The sequence below is a fragment of the Papaver somniferum genome, chromosome 8, assembly GCF_003573695.1.
Source record: "Papaver somniferum cultivar HN1 chromosome 8, ASM357369v1, whole genome shotgun sequence".
In the NCBI taxonomy this organism is placed as follows: domain Eukaryota; kingdom Viridiplantae; phylum Streptophyta; class Magnoliopsida; order Ranunculales; family Papaveraceae; genus Papaver; species Papaver somniferum.
The window spans coordinates 70,925,579-70,945,197 of record NC_039365.1 but is presented as its reverse complement, the minus strand read 5'-3'; the positions used below and the strand labels follow the sequence as shown (position 1 = coordinate 70,945,197).

The 19,619-nt window shown below is 37.4% G+C and overlaps 1 pseudogene; it reads left to right on the top strand.

The window, feature by feature from the left end:
• Nucleotides 1-9,952: 9,952 nt before the first annotated feature.
• Nucleotides 9,953-10,052, top strand: LOC113307150 (annotated as a pseudogene).
• The last annotated feature ends 9,567 nt before the right edge of the window (nucleotides 10,053-19,619 follow it).

Genomic DNA, 19,619 nt, shown 5'->3' with positions numbered 1-19,619 from the left:
CATGGGCCGCCCGAGTTTTTGATTTAACCACTATGTCATCTACGTAATCTTCGACTTGCTTGTGCATCATGTCGTGAAATATGGTAGTCATGGCGCGTTGGTAGTTGGCGCCAGCATTTTTAAAACCGAAGGGCATCACAGTATAGTAAAAGTTTCCGACGGGAGTTCGAAAAGCCGTCTTACTTGCGTCGTGTTCGTACATCTTTATTTGATTGTAGCCGCTGTACCCGTCCATGAAAGAGAACATACCATGTCCATCGGTGGCGTCTACCAGCATGTCAATGTTAGGAAGTGGAAAATCATCTTTAGGGAAACATTTGTTCATATCCCTAAAATCGACACAACATCTGATTTGGCCGTTCTTCTTTTTACCGCAACTACGTTGGCCAACCAAGTAGGATGGTGAATTGGTTTGATGAAACCAGCAACCAGTAGATTTTGAATCTCCATCTTGATCTATTCTTCCACATCGTGCCTGAACTATCTCGGGGTTTGTTTGACCGGCTTGGATCCGGGTATTATGTGTAGATGGTGAGTGACCAGCTTCTCGTCCAAGCCAGGCATTTCCTCGTATGTCCATGCGAATACGTCTTAATATTCTTTGAGAAGGTCTACCATCTTCGCGTGTTCGTCTGTGCATAGAGTCGAGCCGATTGAGACGGGTTGCGGAGATTCCTCACTCCCGTTATTGACAACCTCAAGTTTGTCCATGGTATAGTTGGTTCCGTCCTGTAGCTGTCGTGGTGCATCCGGTACTTCCTCTTGCGGATCGTTACTGTGTTTGCATTCTGCTGGGCGGAGAGACTGTGTGGTAGTCTCCCCTGTTAATTTCTAACAATGGAGCTGATATACGGTTTTCCCTTTTTCATCATATGACTCATGATAAAAGCACGTTCTCTCTTGGTACGGGAGCGAGCCAAACTCTGGTTTGGCGGGTGGAGACTGGCGCGCTTCCCTTCCGAAGAGGTGGTGTGAGACCGGGTTTCTCTGTGAAACGATGCAAGCCCATTGCTTTCTTCAATTGAAGCCAACTTTGGCAGTGGAGTGTGGTGAGTTCCGTCGGATGCGCCCCGCTGGCTCTTCCTCGGCTCAAACATCTCCATGCCACAGATCGGCGCATAGGGAATTAACGATGCAGAGATGCGGATGACTTCTCCGTTTAGCATGGTTTTCAGGCACTGGTGATATGTCGAAGGAATGATTTTGTTGTCGTGGAGCCATGGTCTTCCCAGTATCATATGGTAATCCGCCTTCTTTTCGATTACTTCGAACCTTACCTTTGACTGGACCGGTCCTACTGATAAATTCAGGTTAATGTATCCATACGTGCTGGTTTGGTTGTCTTCGAAATCGGTCATCGTAGTGGACTGTAGCACGACTTCGCTTGGCCGCACCCTGTCTGTTCTGAGCGTCCTGAGGGTAACGACATTGGAGGACGCTCCTGTGTCGATGAGGACCCTTTTGAATTCCACATCCTTAATACGGGCACGGTGGTGCAGCTGGCATGGTTGGCATGCCTTTGGCGCGGAGATATGGCTATTAGGGTTTAGCATGTCGAAACCCTAGTTTAAAATATGTGGCACGCGTGATTGGCACGTTTGGATAGCATGCGCGGCTGGCATGTGCAGAGATGATGCCAGTAAGTACCGAGGGCTCTGCCGTGGAGCATGGCATATAAAAAAGATACCCCGGTAATTTTACGCAAACATGTTGAATGGTTTAATAAATGTGCTAGTGGCGACATTATTACTCAAGTGTGACGTCACTGTCTGACTAAGGTTTTACGATTTTAACCCTAAGCTAAAAACCACCATCAACAACTGTAATAGAGCAATATACTCAATTAATTTAATGTGGCCTTCATAAATGTGGTACCCAGTTTATTTTATACAGTTGTCTGAAGTATAATACATATTTAAGCAATCATTTGGCATTGCAACCATTAGCAGCAGAAATCAAAAATGAGGTTGAAAAATGCCCAAAGAGTACCAAAGCAGTCCAAAAATGATGGAGAATAAGAAATGGAGTTAATATCTCATTAGCAATAATGATCGTTAATGACAAAAACGATAGCAATAAGTACTTTTTGTATAAATTATGTCTTGTTTAAGTGTACCCCTTACAACGGTTGATACATGCTAAGGAGTCATTCCTTTAATGTATACGACCATCAAAATAAAAAATAAAACCATTATAATTTATGATACTATGAAGAATAGGTACCTATTTTAAATTATACGATCGCGTTGGGGGAGGTACCCAATTTATTTTATAGGACCTGATGTAATTTATAGATAGTGGTAAAAGTGGTTCGATTCTCAGACTTGTGAAGGATATTAATTAGACTTAAATTATAATATTAAAATAGAAAACTCACTAAAAATTATAGCAAACTCAATCAAAGATGATATCAATACTAAAAGAAACACTGAGGCTAAGATTCCACTATTTTCCAAGTTCAAAGTGATTAAACCAATACTTATATTTATGCAATTTTCTCGTTTAATTTGATTCTAAAATATTGCAACAAGTAGATTTTCAAGAGTAGTAATTGTAAATACCAAGTATGAAGCATCAAAAGTCTTGAAACTAAGCATACTCCATCAAAATAGATCACAATCACTCAAATAAAAATCATATTCAATAATAGTTCAAGGCAAATAATCATATAATTATTGCAAATAAAAAGATAAAAAAGAACATACCACATTTTGTTGGAAAAATAGCTTCCTCTATCGCCTCAGCAATGGGGTTTAGCTCCTCATATTAATCATGATCTCAAAATAAGTGTTTGTTGCTCAAAAGATGATTAAAAGAGTGAAAAATAATAACACAGACTGTTTGCAACAGTGAATTGGTGTTGCAAAACAACTGTTACAATGGAACTGTTACAGAAAACTGTTGTAAATACTGTTGCTTTGTCGCTGATTTTAAGACCCCAGAAACGACTGTCTTCAATGGCCTTTTGTTCTTCGTGTTCTTCCTTGTGCACCAGCAGAAACAATTTCCTGCAACTCTTGATTTTGTTCTCTGTTCTTCTCTAAACTTCCCCCAACTCTCGATTATTCTGTTATGACTCCTTCTCAACCTATATATAGGAAACATGACCAAAAATACTCGATAAAATCTCCCCTGCCTTTCACCAAAAGTTACAGAGTTATCTTTTTTTTATTTTCTGCCAAGTAACGATAATAACTCTGCCACCTCAGTTAACACGTCTTTTGATGGTTATGAACTTCCCAAATATGGAAGATACGAATCCATGAAGATTATACCTTCTCCCATTGCACGTAACTGCCAAAGATAAATCAAACAATGCCGAGAATATCTTTCCTGACTTGTCGACAACTCCTATTTTCTCTCAATTCTAGCACGCGTAGAAATCCTGTTGTGTCGTTACAACTAATACCAAATCCAACAGTTGAGAAAATCCAACAAAACATCGACCAAATCTTTCCATGTTTCCGTAAATAGTTTTCTTCCTTGTTTTGTTTCTGATCGATACCTAGCCCAATTTAATCGATCCAAGCAGTCATACCATCTCTGTTTAAGATAAACAGGTCCAACCCAATCGAGTGTAGTGATTGAATCTCTTAAAATCACGTCCAAAATCTAAACCCAAATCTGTTCTTCATTTGCAACAGTTTCCCGCCAAATATGAGAATTCAAATCGTGAAGGTAAAGGGGCGCCTCCTATCCAGAGTAGGGGTGCCTTTAGTAGCTGCCTTAAGGGGTGTCCTGGGGTGCCCCTTATCCAAACCGGGGGTCCGAATAGCAAGTGTCCTCCGGGTGCTTTCCGACAACTTTTCGAGCCAATTTTTTCCAAAAATGTTTATTGGCCAAAAATACCTACAAATAAATAAAACACCATAATAAGTACAAAAATGAGCCCTAACAATATATATAATCGAGACAAATCGGACACAAAAATGTGTCTATCAAATACCCCCAACTTATTATTTGCTAGTCCTCGAGCAAAAATAAAATAGAAATAAAATCCGAACTCACTGTCGCAGGCATCGTCGATTGCATTTAGCATATGCAATAAGCCTTTAAACCCCTAGGTGTCTCTAGTGGCGGAGTGTTGTCTCCGGAGGGCTTACCAGAGGTAGACACACAAAACCTTTATACTCCAGACCCTAGCTATCTATACAGAACCTTGGAAGGCACTAAAGAATCTCCTTGGTTGGCATACTTATTGACTACAGGAGGAAGTACCCTGATGCGAAATTCTAATTGTTGTACACGAGTTTGCACTCAAGCATACTAAAATTCATATATAAGTGACAGAGCTCTACTCAGATAGTTGCACTATGGACATCAATATCCGGAGTCGAAACTAATCACATGGATAGATCAAGAACATGGGTATAGAGAAAAACATAGATGGTTTTGATGTTTACTAGGTGAACGGTGTTTCTCATATCTGTCTGAAGGCCTCCGCCAAAATGAACCTATCCTAATGGACTGAGATACTAGTCTGACTAATATCAACACACTGGCATATACAAGGGAACCAGTGATTGATAATCCTAACTATAGGTCAGCACACTGGCATATACAAGGGTTCCAGTGGTCGACTTTATTCCAGTTGGTCTGATGGTTTGATCTAATTTTTTTTTTTGTATCTCAATCATTCTAATTCACCCTAGCATTGGTAACAACTTGAATCGTGAGCCCCGCCTAATCACTTAGAGAAACATAGTTTAAAAACAAAACAAAATAAAAACAGAAGTGAAAAGGACTCAACGAGATATGGTGAAACTATCATGTTATTTCTAACACCTGAGCTCTGTGCTTTTATGAATAGACTCTTTAGATGTTGCCATCTAGTTAGATTGGTTCCTCAACTCCTACAACCAAAATTCTTCCATCAACTTAGATTGGTTAGTGCCATCCTTAATAGGGATAAATTTCTAGGCTCTCGAGTTTATTTATTGCAACGAAAAGGTAACAAAAAGTTCTACCCCACCCCCAAACTTAAATCTAACATTGTCCTCAATGTTTCTAATCAAAGAACAATACCAAAAATATAAGTAACATGAGGAAATAGTAAATAGAGAAGTCGTAAAGATAGTACCTAGTTGAAGAGTAACCAAAAACCTACAAAAATATTATACAACATACAAAATCGTCTCGATGGTCAATCAAGGTAAACAGGGTCCTCCATAGGGACCTCCTCAACATCACCTGTAGGAAAAGGCTCTAAAAAGGGCTTCAATCTCTGACCGTTAACCTTCGAAGAACTACTACCATCTGGTGTCTCAATCTCAACAACGCCATGAGGAAAAACAGTACGGACCACAAAAGGACCGGTCCACCGAGAGCGCAACTTCCCGGGGAATAGATGCAAACGAGTGTCATACAGAAGAACTTTTTGACCTGGAGAAAATGACTTTCGTAAAATATTCCTATCATGCACAAGCTTCATTTTGTTCTTATACTCCTTAGCACTATCGTATGCATCTCTACGAATCTCGTCCAACTCATTGAGCTGGAGCTTTCTTTGAGCTCATGCCTTGTCAAGTGAAAAGTTTAAGTTCTTAATAGCCCAATAGGCTCGATGCTCTAACTCAACAGGCAGGTGACATGCCTTTCCAAATACTAAACGATAAGGTGACATTCCAATGGGTGTCTTAAACGCAGTACGGTAAGCCCATAAGGCATCAGTAAGCCTCGACGACCAGTCTTTCCTATTTGGATTAACTGTTTTCTCTAGAATATGTTTAATTTCCTTATTGGAAACCTCTACCTGACCACTAGTCTGAGGGTGATATGGGGTTTCTACTCTATGGGTAATACCGTATTGTTTTATTGAAAGAGCAAACGGTATATTACAAAAGTGTGAACCTCCATCACTAATTATAGCTCGCGGCGTACCAAAACGTGTAAGTATATTCTCTTTCAAAAACTGGATTACGACCCTGTGGTCATTCGTTTTACACGGAACCGCCTCAACCCACTTAGACACATAGTCTACATCGACAAGTATGTAAACATAACCAAACGAAATAAGAAAAATGGACCCATAAAATCAATGACCCACACATCAAAGACCTCAATCACTAAAATAAGGTTCAAAGGCATCATATTTCTGCGGGAAATGGTTCCTAACTTCTGGCAACGCTCACAAGAAACACAATGACTATGGGAATCTTTAAACAACAAAGGCCAGTAAAATCCACACTGCAAAATCTTAGCAACAGTCTTCTTAGAACTAAAATGACCCCCACATGCATGTTCATGACAAAAGGAGATAATACTAGACTGGTCACTCTCAGATACACATCTCATGATAATCTGGTACGGACAATACTTAAACAGATAAGGATCGTCCCAAAAGAAATGCTTAACCTCGGCTAAAAACCTAGAACGATCTTGCTTACCCCAATGTTGAGGGGTTCGACCAGTAACAAGATAATTCACTATATTTGCATACCAAGGTGATTGGGAAACAGAGAACAATTGTTCATCAGGAATGTTATCCCTTATATGAAGGGAGTCACTAGGGGAACTAACAACTAGCCTAGACAAGTGGTCTGCTACTACATTTTCTGCACCCTTTTTGTCTCTAATGTCTGGGGAAAATTCCTGTAACAATAGGATCCATCTAATCAATCTAGGTTTGGAATCCTTCTTAGATAAAAGGTATTTCAAAGCAGCATGATCTGTATAGATTATGATCTTAGAACCTAATAGGTAGGACCTAAACTTATCCAAGGCAAACACTATGGATAAAAGTTCCTTCTCGGTAGTTGTGTAGTTAATTTGGGCATCATTTAGTGTTTTTCTAGCATAATAAATCACATGAAGTAATTTGTTTTCTCGTTGTCCTAAAACGACGCCTATAGCATAATCTGAAGAATCACACATAATATCAAAGGGTAGGTTCCAGTTAGGTGCCTGGACTATCGGGGCAGTAGTGAGTAAATTTTTAAGCTTCTCAAAAGCCTCTAAACAAGCATCATCAAAGACAAACTTAACATCTTTTGCAAGCAAAATGCAAAGAGGTCTAGAAATCAAGCTAAAATCCTTAATGAATCGACGGTGAAAACCTGCATGCCCTAGAAATGACCTAATATCTTTTACGATTTTTGGGACCTGTAAAGTCTTAATAAGGTCAACTTTGGCTTTATCTACCTCTATACCCTTTGAAGAGACGATGTGCCCTAACACAATTCCTGATTTAACCATGAAATGGCATTGTTCCCAATTAAGCACTGATTTTTTTTCCTTACACCTAGTCAACACTAATGTCAAATGATGCAAGCACTCATCGAAAGATGAACCAAACACTGAAAAATCATCCATAAAGACCTCTAAGAACCGTTCTACCATATCAAAAAATATGTTCATCATACAACGCTAAAAAGTTGCAGGGGCATTACATAGCCCGAAAGGCATGCGTCTCTACGCAAAGGTACCAAAGGGACTGGTAAAAGTGGTTTTCTCTTGGTCTTCTGGGGCAATAACGATCTGATTATAACCGGAGTAGCCATCTAAGAAGCAATAGTGACTATGTCCAGCTAATCTCTCTAGCATTTGGTCGATAAAAGGAAGGGGAAAGTGATCCTTCCTTGTGACCTTGTTCAATTTCCTATAGTTAATACACGCACGCCATCCCGTGGTCACTCGGGTTCAGATTAATTCATTATTATCATTATGGACTACAGTGATACCTGATTTCTTGGGGACAACCTGAACAAGGCTGACCCACTTACTATCTGAAATTGGGTAAATCATACCTGCATCTAACAACTTAAGCACCTCTTTTCGAACTACCTCTTTCATGTTAGGGTTCAGTCGACGTTGCATCTCCCTAGAAGGTTTGGAGTCTTCCTCTAAATGAATCTGATGCATACATACAATAGAACTTATACCCTTAATGTCTGCTATAGTCCACCCTAAAGCTTCCTTATTGTCTTGAAGTACATTTACTAGCCTACTTTCCTGATCACTATCCAAATCGGAAGCTACAATCACAGGTAAAGTCTCAGATGGGCCTAAAAACACATACTTTAGAGTATCGGGTAGTGGTTTAAGGTCCAACTTTGGGGGCTCTTCTAAAGAAGGAATTAGGGTAGTCTCAGAAACTGGTAACGGTTCGAACCTAGCTTTCCATCTATCAGTGTCTAACACAGGGGTAGAATCTAATAGAGCATACACCTCTTCAATAGTGCTATCATCGTCAAAATCTAAACCAAAATGGGATAGACAACTTTCTAATGGGTCTTCAGACAAGATGTTTGGTAATAACTCCTGAACTAAGGCTTCTATCATGTTCACCTCCTCAACACATGTGTCATCTAGCTCATGAGGTTGCTTACTGACATTAAAAATGTTCATCTCCATAGTCATATTACCAAAAGATAAACTCATCATACCATTTCGACAGTTAATGATCGCATTAGACGTCGATAAAAATGGGCGACCTAAAATCACATGTATCTGGTTCTCTGGGTCAGTGACAGGTTGGGTATCTAGGACCACGAAATCCACTGGATAAATAAACTTGTCGACCTCAATAAGAACATCCTCGATAACACCTCGAGGGATTTTAACATACCTATCAGCTAACTGCAGTGTCATCTGAGTAGGTTTCATTTCACCAAGTCCTAGCTGTAAGTATACATGGAATGGCAGTAAGTTCACACTGGCTCCTAAGTCAAGTAAAGCTTTTTATACCCGGAAGTTACCTATTGTGCAAGCAATGGTAGGAGAACCCGGGTCTTTGTACTTTGGAGTTGTGGTGTTCTGAATGATTGAACTTACGTGACTAGCTAAAAAGGCTTTCTTATGGACGCTAAGTTTTCGCTTTCGCGTACACATATCCTTAAGGAACTTGGCATAAGCAGGAATTTTCCTAATTGCATCTAATAAGGGAAGGTTTATGGTAACTTGCTTAAAAACCTCCACTATGTCATTAAAGTTCGATTCCTTCTTTGTTGGTACTAATAGCTGAGGAAATGGGGCTCTAGGCCTAAAATCAGACCTTTCAGGAACCGAATTCACATCATCAGAAACTTTATCAGTCTCTTCATCTACTGGTCCTGAGAGGTGAGATCCTGAGGGGTGAACTACAGTATGTTCACTATCGGGCATGGTTACCGTATTGTCTACAACTCTACCACTTCTAAAGGTTCTAACATCATTCAATTGATTCGATGGTTGTGCACCTAATTCATGAACTCCTCTAGGGTTGGGTTGTGTTTGACTAGGAAACTTACCTTTTTCTCTCAAAGAATCACTTATCAGACCAACCTGGGTTTTTAACTCGGAAATAGCCTGACTATTTTCTTGTCCTATCCTGTTACTAGCTTGTAGACTCTGTTCTACGGATAACTGAAATTTTGCAGTTTGCTGAGTTAACAAGGCGAGAGATTCCTTTAAACTTAGGATTTTCTTATCTGACTGATTCTGAAACTGAGCTAGTCCTGAAGGATTCTTAGTATAGCCAAAACCTGGGGGAGCATTAGAATTACTAAACTGACCTTGACTTTTGCCCTTAGACCATGAAAGGTTCGGATTGTTTCTCCAACCAGGATTATAGGTTTCTGAATATGGGTCAATCTTTTGACGGTTATCAAATCTAGTGTTATTATAAAGAGCATTGGCTTGCTCTTCAATATTCTGGCCTTCCCAAAAAGGCTCCACTCTACCACTAGTCTGGCCCACTTCTAAGGCTTCTAACCTTTTTGCTATAGAAGCAATTTTGGCATCTGATTCATAGCCTCCTTCTACCCTCTTAACGTTTCCTCTACTTAAAAGAATTGTTTTCTGGGGTGCCCTACTATTTTCCCATTGCTGGGTTTTTTCGGCGATTTCATTAAAAAATTCCATCGCCGCATCAACAGTTTGGTTTTCAAATCCACCAGTGCATAGAGACTCAACCATGGTCGTTGTGGAATAATCTAAACCCTCATAAAGGATCTGAACTAGCCTAACCTTTTCTAAACCATGATGAGGACACTGGGATAATAAATCATTGAACCTTTCCAAATACCTATATAAAGATTCTCCCTCTTGTTGTGAAAATGTGCATATTTGCGTCCTAATAGATGATGTTTTGTGCCTAGGGAAAAACTTATTGAAAAAGGCAGATGTAAATTGTTCATATGTCTCAATTCACTCGGAGTCCAAACTATACAGCCACGACTTGGCCTTATCTTTCAGGGAAAATGGGAATAACCTAAGTTTCAAAGCATCATCATCTAAGCCTCTAATTCTTAGAGTACTACAAATTTCCTCAAAATCCCTAACATGGTAATAAGGGTTTTCATTTTCTTTCCCTAAAAAGATTGGGAGCATCTGTAAGGTCCCAGGTTTCAGTTCATAGGGTGCCTCCGTTTCAGCTAACTTAATACACGAAGGACGGGTAGTCCTAGTTGGATTCAACAAAGATTTCAAAGTGCCATTTCTGGCGCTATCGGAGCAACAGGGATTCTCTCCTCAGTCAAAGGACGTTCAAAAACAGACTCTTCAAAAGTCGGACTTTCTAGATTAAGGTAATCGAGACGCTTCGAACTACTAGGTTTCTCTTTAACAAATCTACCTAGTGCGTCTCTTTTACGTTCAGGCATACAATAGAATTTTCTAAATTGGAAGGGTAAGCAAACACAGATCAAGGACGACTCAACCAAATCAAACCTATTGATTTCTAGCAAACAAAAAGCATGATGGCTCCACTTAGATTGTTTCTAGACCAGCTTCTAATCCTTCGAACGGTAATTCATTACAATTTAAGCAAACCCCTCTGGAATCAATCCGAGTTAACGTAAGTTGAATAGAGGCGAGGGAAGCTCGGTGGAGCTTTGATACCCAAGGCCTCACTGGTATTACAAGGCGGCGCAGTCACGCATTCAACTTACAGAAACCGTCAAGAACTTCGAAGTATGCTTTAAAGAGTAACCAATATTTTTCGAATGACTTTCTTGTTAAGCTCGTTACCCTATCGGTCTCGTTCTTAGTCAAAATTTTAGGCTTAGGTTCGCGTAGGTTACGTGTTCCTAAAGCGGGCAAGAAGAGAACGGTGATGAAATCCGAACCCTTATCTTGTATGGCCAGGCCTTGCCCTTTACTAGAAAAATAAATGTCCGTATTCAGTCCTCAGCATATATGCATACGAAGGAGTCTAGTAACTCGCTGACAGGGGATTCACGAGTGTTTAGAATCTTACCTCCCGTTCCAGACGGGGGATGAATCAGTTGTAGTCGACTCGGGCCACTGACTCCGATGTCTAGTGTACGAACCCAAGGTGCAGAGACAATATCGTAATTGTCCTTCTTCTCTGCAAACAATTTATATTTAAAGTACCCTTCCGTAGGGTAATAAAAAAAATAATGTCCCAAAGTCCAAAAGCCCAAAAAAATAAAGAAAAATTACAAAAATAATAAACCCTAATACAATTTTTTTTTAAAATAAAATAAAATAAAATAAAAAAACCCTAAAATAAAATTGTCTTCTTTTCTGTTCTTTTTGCTTTAATCTTTAGCTCCAAGTCTTTATGAAATCACCAAATTCCTTGGCTCAATTTTCTTTATGATCCAGAACCTATAGACACAAGATAAATACCCAAAAACATAAAAAAGGACAAAAAAAATAAAAAAATAATAATAATAATAAATAAATAAATAAATCTGAAACCCTAAAAACAAGTCCGCGTCGGCGGTGCCAAAAATTGATGTAATTTATAGATAGTGGTAAAAGTGGTTCGATTCTCAGACTTGTGAAGGATATTAATTAGACTTAAATTATAATATTAAAATACAAAACTCACTAAAAATTGTAGCAAACTCAATCAAAGATGATATCTATACTAAAAGAAACACTGAGGCTAAGATTCCACTATTTTCCAAGTTCAAAGTGATTAAACCAATACTTATATTTATGCAATTTTCTCGTTTAATTTGATTCTAAAATATTGCAACAAGTATATTTTCAAAAGTAGTTATTGTAAATATCAAGTATGAAGCATCAAAACTCTTAAAACTAAGCATACTCCATCAAAATAGATCACAATCACTCAAATAAAAATTATATTCAATAATAGTTCAAGGAAAATAATCATATAATTATTGCAAATAAAAAGATAAAATAGAATATACCACATTTTGTTGGAAAAATAGCTTCCTCTATCGCCTCAGCAATGGGGTTTAGATCCTCATATTAATCACGATCTCAAAATATGTGTTTGTTGCTCAAAAGATGATTAAAAGAGTGAAAAGTAATAACACAGACTGTTTGCAACAGTGTATTGGTGTTGCAAAACAGCTGTTACAATAGAACTGTTACAGAAAATTGTTGTAAATACTGTTGCTTTGACGCTGATTTTAAGACCCCATAAACGACTGTGTTCAATGGCCTTTTGTTCTTCGTGTTCTTCCTTGTGCACCAGCAGAAACAATTTCCTGCAACTCTTGATTTCGTTCTCTGTTCTTCTCTAAACTTCCCCCAACTCTCGATTATTCTGTTATAACTCCTTCTCAACCTATATATAGGAAACATGACCAAAAATACTCGATAAAATCTCCCCTGCGTTTCACCAAAAGTTACGGAGTTATCTTTTTTTTATTTTCTGCCAAGTAACGATAATAACTCTGCCACCTTAGTTAACGCGTCATTTGATGGTTATGAACTTCCCAAATCTGGAAGATACGAATCCATGAAGATTATACCTTCTCCCATTGCACGTAACTGCCAAAGATAAATCAAAACAACGCCGAGAATATCTTTCCTGACTTGTCGACAACTCCTATTTTCTCTCAATTCTAGCACACGTAGAAATCCTGTTGTGTCGTTACAACTAATACCAAATCCAACAGTTGAGAAAATCCAACAAAACATCGACCAAATCTTTCCATGTTTTCGTAAATAGTTTTCTCCTCTGTTTTGTTTCTGATCGATACATATCCCAATTTAATCGATCCAAGCAGTCATACCATCCCTGTTTAAGATAAACAGGTCCAACCCAATCGAGTTTAGTGATTGAATCTCTTAAAATCACGTCCAAAATCTAAACCCAAATCTGTTCTTCATTTGCAACAGTTTCCCGCCAAATTTGAGAATTCAAATCGTGAAGGTAAAGGGGCGCCCCCTATCCAGAGTAGGGGTGCCTTTAGCAGCTGCCTTAAGGGGTGTCCTGGGGTGCCCCTTATCCAAACCGGGGGTCCGAATAGCAAGTGTCCTCCGGGTGCTTTCCGACAACTTTTCGAGCCAATTTTTTCCAAAAATGTTTATTGGCCAAAAATACCTACAAATAAATAAAACACCATAATAAATACAAAAATGAGCCCTAACAATATATAGAATCGAGACAAATCGGACACAAAAATGTGTCTATCAGGACCGCCTGAAAGTTGATATAGAAAAGTGAACTTCGTGGCAGACACCTTGTACAAGTATCTCGCTACTAGTGTTCACGATTGAAAATATGAACATATTTACTAGTAGAAAATGGTCTTTTTAAGACTGTTATTACAAGTCTTGAAACCAATTAGATGGTTTCTTTCGGAACTAAGCTTGAACTTAAATCAAGTACGGTTGTTAATTATATTTTGGTAATACATTCGGATTAGTACAAGTAATTTCTGGTCGGCTAGAAATTTGAACGCTCTCCCGTTCATTTTTTGCTGCCAGAAATCTTCAAAGAAACAAAATCTTAGCATAAGACATAGGAAACAAGCATGTAACCATGAAACCTTAGACTCACCATGAAACCTCTTCACAAGATAACCACCCCAAGAGGTGGGATGGAATCCCTCACAACTCCATTGTGATTCCATGCCTTTCTCCAAACGATCTTACCCTTACTTATACTTAGAGGTAAAGTTTAATACTTGCTAACCAAGTTCAACTAGTTTCTTAAATATGGAATACTATTGGTTTCCTAAGTGTCGAATACTTGGCTGCCAAGACTTAATTACTTGGACACAAGGAGAAAATATAGTATCAACAAATTAACTTCACAACTTCCTTCAATATTGTTTAATTATTACAGTAATAAGATACGTCGTTTTTAAGCCACAACTATACAGAACACAGTCATAATGTATCCTAACCAATTCTTGGTAAACATCATCCGATTGTCTCGAAAATTTGACAATGGACTTAGAGATACACTCATTAATACAACATATTAATACAACATATCCAAAAATCAATTCATTCTAACGGCTTATTAAAGAGATACACTCATTGTAACTTGAAAACTTTACAACTTGCATACAGAATTCAGTCACGCTTTACTCATGCTTTGGAGTTCTAAAATGATCCAATCTTTTTGAAATTCTTACAGTAGGTTTCCCATATATGACTAAATAACATATAAAAATTTCATCTCCATCCAATACACAGATAGTGAATAACATTACAATTAGTTGACTGCCCAAGACTGAAATTTAGCACAATACATTCCTAGCCACTCTAGGGTATTAGGCTCAATACTTTGCCCGATTGCCTTGAAATTTTAATGGTACCTTCATAAATTAATGGTGTACAACATACTAAATTTTTATAATATTCCAATGGTTCAATCTTAATATGTGAGTATCATAAAACATACAAAGTTGTGTTGCAACCAAAACATGTTTTCATACCCTAATTTTCAGTTTCGCTAGCTGCCCAATTACTCAATTAGTTGCAGATAAAATATCAAAGAAAGCCCCAAATTTTATCATGAAGAATTCTAGTTCTCAAATTGTGAACCTTATCTTATCAATTGACATGCCATTGGGATTGATAACCCTAATATTGATATAAAATATAGTTGATCCATGATTCAATATCAACATCAATCCGAAATTAGATCATCAAATTCCATAAATAAAACTAGATTGATATAAACTGTAAACTGTGAAAAGCAATTTCAATTCATGGAAGCGATATTAGAAAAGTGTTTAATCAAATCATGCATCTAGTATAATCACACAACTCACCAGTTGATAAGAATTACCTTAACCATTAAGTGAAAGCTTGATTATTCCAAGCATAATTAAGAGTTGAAGAACAACAAGAAAGTATTCTCGAATGTAACACCAGCAACCATCAACTTCAACAACAACTTCATGCACTCAAGTCTCTACAAAACTTCTTCATGCAAGATTTGATACAAGTTTACTTAACCGAACTCCAGAGAAATATGCCTGACTCGACTAGGAAGCATAAAATAGTAAGAAATCGGAATTAATAACTCGGCGGGTCAGACTGAGTCCAACACGCACATGGTTTTTAGCTTTTTAAAGAGTTGGAATGTCAGCGAACCTTTCCGTGAAAGACTCAATTTTCTTGAGGTTCGCTCCTAAAAGATGCTAAAAGGCCAAATTGTCCTTACTATTTTCATCCAAATTTAAACCCTGCCGACTAAAACTAAAACCTAAAACTTATCAAAACAATTTTTAAAATATATCTAAAACTCTACATGATGAAATCAAAAAAGAAGCAAAAAATAAAATAAAAATCAAAATGAAACAAAAAGTACGTACGGGGTTTCAGATGGGTTTGAGATTAGGTATGACTTTGTACCCAATCTCAAATTAAGTATATAATACATACTCAGTTTGAGATTGGGTACAAAATCATACCCATTCTCAAACCCTTTATTCCACATTTTTATCAAAAATCGGCAGGGTATATTTTTATCGACCCTGCCGACTAATACATGATACCACAATGCCGGTAGGGTATTTTTTTGTCGACCTTGCCGACTAATAGATGATTCCACAATGTCGTCAGGGTAATTTTTGTCGACCTTGCCGACTAATAGATGATTCCACAACGTCGTTAGGGTATTTTTTGTCGACCTTGCCGACTAATACTAGTCGACAGCTTCCTAGGTTGAATATCGTGCCGACTTTTCATCTCTGAAATTAGCATTTACAGGGTCGTCATGGTATTCATCCTTATACCTTGCCGGCTATAGTTTAGTCGGCAGGTTGAAATTAATACCTTGTCGACTAATCATGCATTTGTAACACCTTTCTCTATATGTCAAAAATCCTATAGTAGGCAAGGTATTTTTTTGTCGACCTTGCCGACTTTTCATACTTTCAGAATTAAAAGTGTTTATTTTTTCTGTAATTTTGAGTATAAAATCACTCAGCACCTTTGCAATCCCCTTTGTAGAAGTGTTTGGCTAGTATGATTTCATTTCCGTTACAAAAAAAAATCTATAAAAAAATAAAAATTCCTCAAAAATCATTACACATAATCTATGAGTTCAATTCAAATAATACCTAATTTGAGAATTTTAATTCAACTAGTTAACTAACTAAATTAATTAACCTAAACACACTATTAGTGTTAATTAAGCAATGTTAGATTAGGCATTTTGAAAATATATAGTTAAGGGGTATCCTCTTTTACTTCAAAATGACCCAGGTTTTGTCTCATTAGGTATACCCTAATCAATCTGGCATACCCCAATCAAGCCAGGTTATTTTTCAGGTGTGATGTATAAACATCGGACAACTTCCCGATTCCCTTATACTCTATGTTAGTACGTAGGTACTCCCCAACAATTGTCACTTGATTCCAAACACGACCTATCAAAAAAAAAAAACCAAGCACATGTGTCCTTACCGGGTCATATTTGGGGGTGGGACTTGCGTTTAATTAACCCAAGGAATCCTAGGAACCTGGACACAAATTTGTCCAAAATACGGTAACACTTACATAGGTTCCATGGGTTCGATGGACAATTTGGGTAAAGAATTGTTAGCACGGGTCTGGCTAGGCCAAGCCTTATGACCGACCATCTAATCTAAGTCTCACGCCTACTCATACTCTAAGTTCGCCCATTCTCTACGCACGAAAGGAAAATTTTACACACATGTTAGGTAACAGGTAGTTGCCGATGTCATTGTAGTACAATGGTATTTTTCCATGTATCGAATTGTCAATCATAGTAAAAGTCGAGGAATTTAGTAGTTGATCATAGTTCAAAGAAGATCATATAACATATTAAATTCTTGTTAAAGTTTAGTGTTGTTTCGACTTCCAAGCACTTGCTTGTCTAGAACTCGAACTTAAGCTTGAGAGAAAAGCACAGGTTCTATTGAAAATTTCAAGGCTTGTAAATTCATTCTTGAGTTTGTAAGGTTTTTTTTTGGCCGTTTACTACTACTGATTTTCATTTACTTGAGTTCACGAACTCGGAATTGAGTTTGTGAACATAAAGCTTATAGAACTCAAAATTCAAAGACAAATAAGCTCTTTGAGTTTGCGAACCTATTATAGAGATTTGTTCTGAGAACTTTTATCTTTTGCGTTCCCGAACCCATAAAAGAAAAACTTGCCAAGGGTTAAATGTCATTTGAGTTCACAAACTCTTATAGGTAAGTTCGTGAACCTAGTACTAGAGAAATCTCATGAAGCCTTTTTGCAATTGAGTTCGAGAACCTATATAGGTGAATTTGCGAATCTATTACAAAGAAATTCTCCTGAAGCCTTTTTTCCTTTTGAGTTAGTGAACCTAACTACTTGAGTTCACGAACCTATTGAGGCTTGAATTTTCCTGTAATTTATTTTGCATTTGAGTTTGGTAACGTACCTATTTGTATTCTCGAACCTAAAAAGGCAAAGCTCTGTATTTTTTCTTATTTTGGTTCACAAATTAACTCTTGTTGGTCATGAACCTAAAGCTTAATGAGTCGGTCCACAAATATAAATCTTTGGGCTCATTCATTCTTTTTCTTTGGATTTCAAGGTTAATTTTCTATACTCTTACGAATTGTCATGCATAGCTAATTCCTTTGGTTCGAAAGTTTTTTTTTTTTTAGAGAGTTTGAAGTTACCTTTGGTAGTAATTTTTCGAATAAGAATTTACATGGGCTAACTATTGTCTACAAACATCAAACCAAGAAAAGAACCTCATTGCAAGCCAGTCATTTCCAAAACCTAAAGGATCTTCATGATCCAAGGTTCGACTTTTAAAGACTTCACTTGAGATCTGTGAAACCCGGGTCCAAATATCTTAAAAGAATGATAGTTTTGAAACCTGTATTTGTATTTGTGTTGCTTATAATTTTTGTATATTCTAAGGTTCTTCTCTTCTGATATAAGATCATTCAAGCACTGTAGATCAAATCTACATTTGATAGAAAACTACAAACACAACTAAGTAGATGACATATAGTTTATTTCCTTACAAATTCGGTTCTCAGTTGTGTTTATTTCGGTCCTGAACGATACTGGTATTTCATGAGTGCTCTAGAGTAACTTAGTCTTATAATTATCATAGAAGTGATGCGTGTCATAATCACAACAAATTAATGAACATTTTGTCACCTAATCAACAAGTAATATAGCGTAGTCAAGTTTGTTCCCACGAGGAGCAAGAGGTTTTAGTTGTAAGATTGTCACCAAAAAGGGGGGTTTTCTTTTGTTTTAGTTTTGTCAAAGGCATGAAGGTTGGTGTTGATAAAGAGTTGTTTAGCAAGCTTGCCAATTTACTTTTTGTCACTTATTCATATGCCAGTTAGTGTAGATTTAAAGCTCACAAGTTTGATGAGGAATTTTTTATGGGACTCAAGTAATGAAAATAGGAAGATGTGCTGGGCCTCTTGGGTAAAAATTTGAAAACCAAAGACTTTAAGTGGATTGGGGATAAAGAATCTTAGATGTACTAGTAAAGCATTGAAAGCTAAATGGATTTAGAGGTACACTAGGGAGAAGAGAGCATTATGGAGGAAGATAGTGCAACAAAAATTCGACAACAACTGTGAGATCCTAATTCCAAGTGATGATGTGAAACCTGTGGGGAGGAGTGTGTGGAAGAACATTATTAATTAATTTTTTTTTTTTTGCAGAATCATTTGGATTTCAAATTGAACAATGGCAAATCTTTAAGGTTTTGGTTGGATAATTGGACTTAAAGAGGGGTTTTGAGAGAAAGATTTCCTGGAATTTACAAGGCTTGTAACACTAAGTTGGCTTCAGTGGATCAGATGATTCAAAATGGAAGGTTGCATTGTAGTTCAAGGAGGAATTTGTCTGCAGTTGAATAATTGAAATGAGATATGTTGTGTAATGAATTGGGTCATGTACATGGTTTGAATGAGGATGAAGATATTCTGGATTTCTTTGGTGGTTTCACTGTTAAGAAATTTTATGAAGTGCGGGTGCAGGATGATCCACCAAAGGTTAGTTTTATAGTATGGGCTTATTTTCATCAGTTTTTGCCTATTCTCACCATGCTCAGTCAGTCACAGAGGAATTGAAGTGCAGAGTGTGAATTGTGTGTTTTGTAATAATAAAGTGGAGACATCAAATCACATGTTGCTTCATTTTGATTATGCCTACAAAGTTTAGTCAAGATTTTTAGAAGATTTTAAAGTTGATTGGGTGGTCCCAGCTTCTTCGTATGGTCATTTTGAATCTTGGAAACTCAATAATTTATAAGGAAAGAGTAGGTAGATATGGCAGAAAATGATATATATATTCTATGGCATATTTGGAAGGAAGGAAGTGGATGAACCATGTTTAGTTATTAGGCAAACATTAATTCTTTGGCTTTGGAGACATCAGTTTTTAGTGATATTCCTGTAAACTCATAAACTCAATCTTGTTTAATGCTTGCCTAAGAATAATTCCATGGCTGCAAAAAAAAAAAAGAAAAAAAAAAA